Source organism: Sphaerodactylus townsendi, linkage group LG07 (assembly GCF_021028975.2).
Source record: "Sphaerodactylus townsendi isolate TG3544 linkage group LG07, MPM_Stown_v2.3, whole genome shotgun sequence".
Taxonomy (NCBI): Eukaryota; Metazoa; Chordata; class Lepidosauria; order Squamata; family Sphaerodactylidae; genus Sphaerodactylus; species Sphaerodactylus townsendi.
The window spans coordinates 67,890,964-67,900,915 of NC_059431.1; positions in this window are offsets into that span (position 1 = coordinate 67,890,964).

Here is a 9,952-nt window from a genome sequence, read left to right on the forward strand (position 1 = left end):
TTTTAGTTTTAAATGACTGAACACAAAATAGGTGCTGAGAATTGATGCCCTCAGACCCCCCCCCCCGGTCTAAAAATTCTTATGTGTGCGAGGCAACTGCCATCCTACACATCCCCTCGGGACATTGTTGAACGGTTGGGTTCGCTGGTGTATGCACAAGAATCGGCAGGCTGGGCTTTCAGCGGCGCCTGCACACACCACTTTTCTGTCTAAAAACCAAGGTTGCTCCCTCCTTTTTTCCCACTGCAAGCGGGGAGGGCGCTGATTCTCAGCACCTGTCCATTGGTGGGGCTGGCCAGAGTGACAAGGCAGGAAAAATGGCCCCGGTTCTGCTGAAGAGGAGTTTTGCATAACAGCAAAAGCCACCAGAGCAACAAAGGGGTATTTCAAAAGAACCTCAACCTTTGCAGTTCTGGAAATTCACAGAGCAAAGTCATGGTGGCACCAAGGCAACAACGTGGCAGACACGCTGCAGCACCGGGAGCCGTGAAGAACTCCCGGCTGCCCTGGACTATTCTCCATGCTAACAACGGGGCATTTTACTGTGAAAAATCATGCCTAGTCAGCTTCATGGAGATCTGACCCAAGTTTTCCCAGTCCTATTTTCCCCTATGATCAGAATGAGTTGACCCAGAAAGGGGTGGAGACTCAAAGCAGCAGAGGCTGCAAAAACTGGTGAAGTTGGAGGAAGCAAGGCTACCAGGCTGGGACCTTGATTTAATCTGTTATAAGCTCTTAACACCTTGTTTAAGGGCTTGCTATGTATGTAATTGATGGGAGTTCGTTTGGGGACCTTCATCATCTTGGATCCCATTCACCAAGCCTCTGAAATTAACTACGCCGTAAACTTCTGCAGGAAGAATTGGACTTGGCATTTATCGACAGACGTTCAGATACAGACTTTGAAATACGACCTAGAAGGACTTGCCGAAACGCGGCTGTTAAATATACAATGTTAAAAGTATTATTTGTTAAGTAAACAATTTTGTTTTAAAATTTAGTTGCGCTTCGTAACTCCTTCGAAGTTCTGCCCCACAGAACCCACAGTTAGAGGTTACAAATAGGCAAACTTAACCGGCGTGGGGCTTGTGGAAGCGAGATTGCAAATACCTGAAACCGCTTTTGCAACCAAGTTTGCAGCAAGTGGGGCGGTTGATTCACATGAAGCACATAACGACATGTGGCATGGTTCAAGAGGTGTAAACTGATTCCTTCAACGGAAGCCTGGAAACTTACGATACGCAATTGCGTCGAACGGACAGGATAAAGGGCAGAGGGAAAGAGAAGTGGCAGCGGCGAACGGTTTGAAACACATGATTCTGCTTGCAAGATAGTCAACCAGTGCTTTAAAATGTACGAGCAAGCTAAATGGGATGTAATTCCTAACGATGCGAAATTTGCGACGGGTTTGGACGGGAAGAACTGGAGACCCTCTACACAGGGAGATAAAAAGGGAAACACTGTTGGCGCAGTTACATGAAGGAAGGGATTCCGAGATTTAACCTCTACCCTTATTTTAAAACTCTGAATTGCAACAACTTCTGAAAAGAGATTTTCAAACTGCCGGTATAGCTAAGTTTCCAGCAAGTGATCTAAGGTTGCAATTAAAAACATTTTCTGGTATTTCACCTAAACCAGTGGGGGAAATAGAATACTCAGTATGGCGAGTTCATGCAAGAGAATTAATAAGGAGATTGACAGTGTTCCTGAAAGTATTAAAAGAAGGAAAATTATAGAGAGCTTGCTGCCTCCTGCATTGCCCATAGCTTTGGGTGCTTGGGAAATGCTCTAACTTCAAGAGAAGGGGAGAGTGTACTGCTACTTCGTATACCATAACATGTATTGTTCCAATTTCTGAAGTGAAAGCTAAATTTCATGAGACCTCTCAGCACATTAATAGAACCCAGCATCAGCATATTTAAATGGGTTGCATGCTCTGGCTGAATGGAAATATCAGAAGAAGGAGGGATTGCTGATGGAAAGAGTTTAAGTTCTATGTTCAGGAATTAATTCTTTAGGGGATGCTGGCATGAAACGTACTAACAGCCCTTAAAATAAGGAACATAGGGTGCAGTAGTGGTTAAAAGAAGTTGTCCATATGCTGCTCTCCTTCATGCAGTGAGGTCTTTAGAGAAAGAAATTTCTAGTAAACAGGAAAGGAAACTGAAGCTTAAAGAGATGCATGAAAAGGGAAAGCCTTTCCGCATAAAATTGTGGAAACAATTGATAAAAGTATTACGGATGGAGACTGACAAGAGTGTGAATTTACTAACAAAGAGAATTGACTGGAAATCTAAATACCCAGAAGTGAGAGGGAGATGGCTTCATCTAAAGCTTCAACAAGCAAGGGACTGTGGCACTTCAAAGCCTCAGTTCTCCCAGGGTCTGAGAGAAAGGAGAATGGTAGCCTCTAAAGACCCCAGTAAGGTGTGTGGTCGTTTTAACTACAATAGTTAAGGAGGGTCATCTTAAGCGATGATTGTGTCAATCAGCCATATTGATAAATGGTTCATCAAAAATTACTAAATATAGCTGGTAACCAAGACGAAACTTGTTTAGACGGATCATGCTAAGAGCGGTAGTGCAAGCCAATGGGCATATGGAACGAACATGAATTTTTGGGTGCAAAGGAATTATTACGAAACTTGATAGAACCTGTATGCAATGATTGTGTATATTTGGATGGGGGTGAAATGCAGCTGTTTAATAGATACAGGTTCACAAGTGGCGTGCATTTGTGAGACCTTTTATAAAGCCCATTTTATCTCATCGAGAGCTGAAACTTTCTGTGGGGATTTATTGGAAAATAGAAGAGCACTTGGGAGGTCCAGACAAGTATCCCTATTTGGGATTTATAATTCTAGACTTGCATATTTCAAATAATACCAAAAGATATAGAGGAGAAAATATATGAAATTTTAGCTCTAGTGTGCCCAGACCAACGCATGAATCGAACTTAAGTTTCAGCCATTATTGGTACTAATGTGTGTTAAGATGATATTGTGACTCAGGCAATAATATTAATCCAGATGGGAGCAGTTTTGCAGCTTGCACGGACTTGCCCATGTATCGGCTCTGGAAAGAAGCTTGCAGCTACTATTTAGAAAGTCAAAGGAAGAAGGCTGAAGTGGAAGAGGGAAGTGAAGTGCTGCTACAGCGGGGAAGGCCTGTTCATATCCCAGCAGGAAGATCATGCACAGTGACAGGTGTGTTGCAAACTTCACCACAGAAAATAGGAACAACAGTCCTTTTAGAAGACCCAGAAGTGGCAGCTGGACCAGGAGGGTTATCCATCTTTCCACAAATAGTAAAACCTACAGTGTTAAATATGAAAATAGGGGTCTGTGTCAAGAATTTGACACAAAAGGATATTGTATTGAAGCCTCATACTGTGGTTACTAAAGCTTATGAAGACTTCAGAGGCTTGGTGAATGGGATCCAAGATGATGAAGGTCCCCAAACGAACTCCCATCAATTACATACATAGCAAGCCCTTAAACAAGGTGTTAAGAGCTTATAACGGATTAAATCAAGGTCCCAGCCTGGTAGCCTTGCTTCCTCCAACTTCACCAGTTTTTGCAGCCTCTGCTGCTTTGAGTCTCCACCCCTTTCTGGGTCAACTCATTCTGATCATAGGGGTTACACTAGCATGACACACTAAAAACTTCACTACACTGGCATCTTTAGGTTGATATGTCACTTGTTTCATATTGAAACAATCTCCAAAATACCTGGTTTCCCCTTGTGAAAACTGTCTGTGAAATGAAAGGTTCTGAATACAGTCAGCAAGCCTATCTTTATCATCCAAAATTTCCTGTTAGAATTCTGCCATAGCTGAGAAAACAGCAAAGATGTAATTAAGTGGTTTTATAAAATAATTAGTTCTTTCACGCTGAAAAAAATTCTCCTTAAACTCCATCAATTATAAATATGTCTATGCTTTCTGAAAGACAGGAGTAAAAATGTAATCTAACCTAAATAATCTGGGACTACAGTTCTGAAAGGAGTGCCTCCTTCTGTATGCCCCCCTGCATACTCCGAGTCAATTGTATATTAAGTCCATGTATCCACCACGTGAAATTGTGACAGGCATGTTCTGGAAGTTCCATTCTGGCAATCTAATTCCCAGGCATGTGTGGAACCAATTCACGATCTGAACCATAACACAGAGGGTATAGGTGCTACTAAGCACACACCATTTTATGAAAATTTATATGTACAGATGACAACACATACGTTTTCCCAGTGGGGGAAACAGCAGCTCTACTAGGCCATTTTAGGTTGGCCAAACATTGTGGGGGAAGGCTTAACCCCTTTCTTCTTGTGGTCTGGATCTAAATGTGGGCTCCTCTATGTGTCTCAGGACTTAATTTCCAGCACAAAATACCAGGCATATTTCAAATATAAAGTCTTTGTCTAACCTAAAATCATATAATACATGAACAGGTCAGATCATCTTCAAAAGTCCCACTCTGTGTTTCCTCTATGGTCAGGAATGTATAGAGTGGTTACACAGAACAGGACTTTTCTGCAGTGGCTGAGGGACTCTTTGAGATAGAGGTCTGCTTTCCCCGCTCCATTGCTAGCTTTTTAGCATAATATTAAAGTAATGCTTTTCCAGACATGTTTAGGAGCTGAAACACTACTGATATCTCCTTAGTTTTACTTTACTTCTGTCTGCTTCTTTTTGCCGTTTAGTTTTTTCTTAGAGGGGGGAGTGTATTTTAGACTCTGATTTTTATTGCAGTGGCTGAGGGACTCTTTGAGATAGAGGTCTGCTTTCCCCGCTCCATTGCTAGCTTTTTAGCATAATATTAAAGTAATGCTTTTCCAGACATGTTTAGGAGCTGAAACACTACTGATATCTCCTTAGTTTTACTTTACTTCTGTCTGCTTCTTTTTGCCGTTTAGTTTTTTCTTAGAGGGGGGAGTGTATTTTAGACTCTGATTTTTATTGTATGGTGTTTTATTTTTCATTGTGACCCAGGCTTTAGATCCACTTGGAATGTAAAGGTGGGATACCAGTGCTTTTTATAAAATTATAGACTGTTTTTTTTAAAACTACCAATATGATGTGGTTCTATCTATGGGCTGGGTTTAGTTAAGGATGGCACTCTAAAACAGTCTGTAGTTCACCTTTCTGCATTTCTACAATAAATGCTCAACATTTTGTGATCAAATCTTTCTAATTTTTTCATCACACACTATCTGAGACCATTACAGAAATAACTAGAAAAAAAGAAAAAGAATAGTTTGGATATATACCCCACTTTTCTCAAGCATAAGAAGCCTCAGAGGCTTACAAGCACATTCCCTTTCCCCACAACAGACACTCTGGCCCATTCTGAATGGGCCAAAAACAGGGCCCCAGGAACAGTAAAAACACAGTTCCTGGGGCAATCTTCTCATGGCTGCAGCTTCCAAAACAAGGTGGGGTAACGTTGTTTTTGAAACTCACTCAGTGAGCAAGTCTTTTCAAAAACAATGTTTTGCACCGGTGCCAAGCGAGCGGCAACAGGTCGAAGGGGCTGCTTTTAGGCCCCTCCATTTGTAAACTTACTTTCTGTAGGGACAACGGGACACGCCTCCTGCCTTCCAACCCCCAAGGCATTGCCATGGCCACAGGGGCATGTCCCCTCACCCCTGCAGAGCTACACAGGGTAAGGGAGGGTAAATTTACAAACAAAACGGAGGTGCCTCCCTGCAAAGTCATCTCCACAGGCTGGGGCAGCTCCAGGGCTGCCCACACAGGAGTGTGCCGGTGTGCAACTGCTTTTCTGGCCCATGCAGAATGAGCCTCTGAGGTAGGAGGGGATGAGAGAGTTCTGAGAGAACTGTGACTAGCCCAAGGTCACAAGAAGGCTTCATATGTAGGAGTGGGAAAACAAACCTGGTGTACCAGATTAGAGTCTGCTGCTCCCATGGAAGAGTGGAAAATTAAACCCAGTTTTCCATATTAGAATATACCATTCTTAACCACTACACCACAGTAAAATATGTTAAACAAGGAAGTTGAGACTGAACCTATTTATTTATTTTTCAATTTATAACCTGCTCTTTCTGAACAAGTCTTACTCAGAGTGGATTATATCATAAAAACCTTAATCAAAATATAATTCACAATTTAAAAAAACATACAGAATATACAATAGTGCCATAAAATACCAAATTGGGAGACTGCGGAGAAGAGGTAAGACAAAGGATAACCAGAAATCTAACTATAAAGGAATACACAATAACCTCAATGACTAAAGGAAAGGGAGGGAAAGACGGTTCTCCTTTTTCCCTGATAGCTCACCTTTAATGTCTAGATAAATGATTTTGCAACCAGTTCCCATAGCAGTAGATTTAGGTAGCGTTGAGGTCATATCATCTGTATTGCTCTGCTGGCAGGCATGGCTAAACTTCGAATTTCTTTTCTTTCTTGTTTCCAAAGATGATCTGGCTAGCAGTTTTATAAATTACAGAGAGCAAAATAGTGCACTTTCCCAGTAATAAATACAACTTAAGATCAATCAGAACAAAATAAAGCTAAAATTCAAGTCTAAAATGTCAAGAAAGAAACTTAATCAGCAGCAGGAACATTACTCAATAAAAGGTAAGATGGAATACTTTCTGGCAACTTCAAAAGACAGGAGTATAAATCTTTAATTTGGCTTGAAGGTCCTTAGGGGAAAAAAATCAAAGAAAGCAAAGATGAAGCTTGCAATTTTTTAGAAAATACATAAAAGTCTTAAAATATCCTATACATCTAAAAGGGCCATAATACGACAGCACTGTTGTCTATTCCATAATAAAAATGCATGAATTCAAGTCTTCTTTACTGACTGATGAGACGTTTGTCTGAATGTATCTTGATTCTAGTTTCTTGATTCTAGTTCATCATACCTGAAGTTTGTGTAAAATAAGAACATTGCATGGAGTCTCAATATTGTCCTTATTAGCTATACGCCTGCATACAATCAGTGGCGTTCCTGCCTAGGGACAGGGGGTACCCTATGTCCCCGGGCCCAATGACTATGTCCCCCATTTGATCGCGTGGTTGGTGCGCCAACATTTCAGAGATGCGTTTATTGGTTTTTTTTAAATTTCCAGTGTTTTTTCACATTCTGGCCTGCAGGGGGCGCATTTTTAAGGCTAGCAACACAAAAATTTCAAGGTACCATCCAGAGACTGTCCTGATGATACCAACCAAATTTGGTGATGATTAGTTTAGGGGCAGCAAAGTATGGACCCCCAAAGAGGGTGCCCCCAACCCCATTGTTTTCAATGGGAGCTAACCTGAGATGGGGGCTATCCATTTGAGGGACCATAACTTTGGTCCCCCTGAACATAACTTCACCAAACCTGGGTAGCATCATAAGAATAGTTAACAGATGATACCCTGAAATTTTGGTGTCACTAGCTTTAAAAATACACCACCTTCCAGGCACCCTAAAAAAATTGCCCAAGATTGCTTTTGTTTTGCAGTGACTTTGTTCCATTGTGGCCAATGGGGAACTTATGTGTAAAACGACATTTGCGTAAGACAGAGGCACGGACTTTCAGGGTGGCTCCAGGAGGGCCTCTGACGTAATAGTAACCTGGTTTGGAAACGCGCTTCCGGGGGTTATGGGCGCATAGGCTCTGAACACATGCGCTGGGCTGATTTCTCTCACGGTTCTCTCTAAACTAACCGCCACTTCGAAACAAAGCGGACGCGAGCGGATGCTATATACCAGGAGACATATCCTGGGGCGCTTTGATCTGGGCGCTTCTATTTGTTCCGAACCAAAACACCAGCGCGCCTGGAAAAATTTGTCGATGGGCTACTTTCATGGAACAAAACCAGCGCTGAAGAACAAACAATCGCGTTCTTGGGGTTCCTGGACGGTTGTATTCCGCTTCAAAGCTAGTGATCACCAAAATTTTCAGGGTATCATCATTAACTATTCTTATGATGCTACCGAAGACTGGAGAAGTTATGTCCAGAAGGACCAAAGTTATGAGGACCGCAAATGGGTAACCCCATCTCAGGTTAACACCGATTGAAAACAATGAAGAAATGTCCATTTGAAGCGTCCATAACTGCTGCCGCTGAACCAAACATCCGCTTAAAACTCAGGTGGTATGCATCAGGGCATTCTCTGAATGATGCCCTAATCATGGTGCTGCCCTAACTTTAAAAATGCACTCCTACAGGCTGGCATAACACCTAAAAATACCCCCAAAACCCCCCAAATACTGCTTGCCTTAGCATTTGTTCATATTTGGAGCAAGACATAATCCCGGACAATTTTTGTCCAAATGTTTAAATTTGCCCAGATTCCAGCGAATCTGCTATTTGTTATATCTGAATCTCCAACCCTCAAAGAGTGATGCTGTTTGTTTTAACGGGGGACCCCAGTTTCTCCCCTAAGGTAAGGTTTGGAAAAGACTGGAATCTGAGCTCCCTAGTTTAAACACCATTGAAAGTAATGCTGTTTGGGGATGGATTCCGCTGGCGTTGTTTTGTGAGAGATTATGCTGACATTTGTTTGGTAAATATTTTGCTGGGGGTGATTTGTGAGAGATTTACATGCTTAATACCCACTTGCACTGGCTTGGAATTGTTTCTCAGGCTAACAACCTACCTCATAGGGTTGTTGTGATTAGGAAATTAGGAAAAGAGTTGGTGGGGAGAGAGCCATGTATGTTTTGATGGGAGTGGGAGGTGTTTTGTGAGCTGGTACAAAAAATCATTGTTTGGTCATGGTGGGGAGAATTGGCAGCCCATATGCGAGGGTGGGGAGGCAAACTCCGGGTTTTGTCCCGAGAACGCCCGGTTTGCCTAGGTACGCCCCTGCATACAATACTATTGTAGACTGAAGATATCAATGTCCAGAATCTATCCAACTTGCAGTGCAAACATTCCCTTGGACTGATATACAAGTGGTAGCCAGCCTTATTGGTAGGTTGAATACAGTCCTTATTCATAACAAGACATCAGTCAATTATTTTTCAGTCTTCTACTATGCAGATAATTAATGCAAACTGAGTGTTCCATGGAAGTATATAATTCCACAGAATCTGGTTGATGCAATCAGTCTTCCCTGAGTTGCAGGGGAATGCTTGTGTGGGCTGAGCCCAATGCAACCAGTCAGTCATTCCATGTAATCAATTCACACCATTTCTACAAGAGAATGAAGGTGAAGAGTGAAAACATCCATCTTGGGAACGAAGCACTTATCCCTAACTCCCTCTCCAGGTAGGCAGCCCTACCCAAAAAGGGGGGAGGCAAAATGTCTTGTGGCAGTGGCACAACCACATGCTAGCACATTTGTGCTCTCTGGGGCACTTACCCCAGCTGAGGGTCAGATGAGCCAGCAGCCATCCATCCCACAACTCTGCTGCCACAGAACCCAATGGGACTGCACACCGCCCTGAGCCTTTGGGAAGGGCGGTATACAAATATAATTAATTAATTAATTAATTAGTTAGTTAGTTAGTTAGTTAGTTAGTTAGTTAGTTAGTTTATTAATAAAGGTGTGGTTGAGTGCATGTACATTTGGCCTGTTTTATTTCCCTCAATCCCAGATTTTCAAAAATCACTAAACGAATTATCCTTTTGCAGAATTCCCCTGCTTTCTCATAACATTATAGTACATTTATGCATCACTTGGGTTTCCCCAGATTTTCTTCACTGTTTCTCAAATGTGGTTTGCTGAAAAGTTTTGGGAAAAATCTTCGTTAAGCCTGGGTGGCTGCTATGTGGGTAGTAAAACTTGGATTTTCCCACAGACATGGCAGCCATTTGCCCTGACAGTGTCTGTGGTGGCCATTTCCACTCAGGGGCGTAACGAGGCAGCCCTGGGCAAACTGTAGCCCTGGGCAAAACCTGAGTTGGATGCCCCTCCCCCCCCATGGGCAGCCACTCCACCACAACCAAAAACATTTTTGCACCAGGACATTGGTGTCTGCAGGGGGCGCAGTT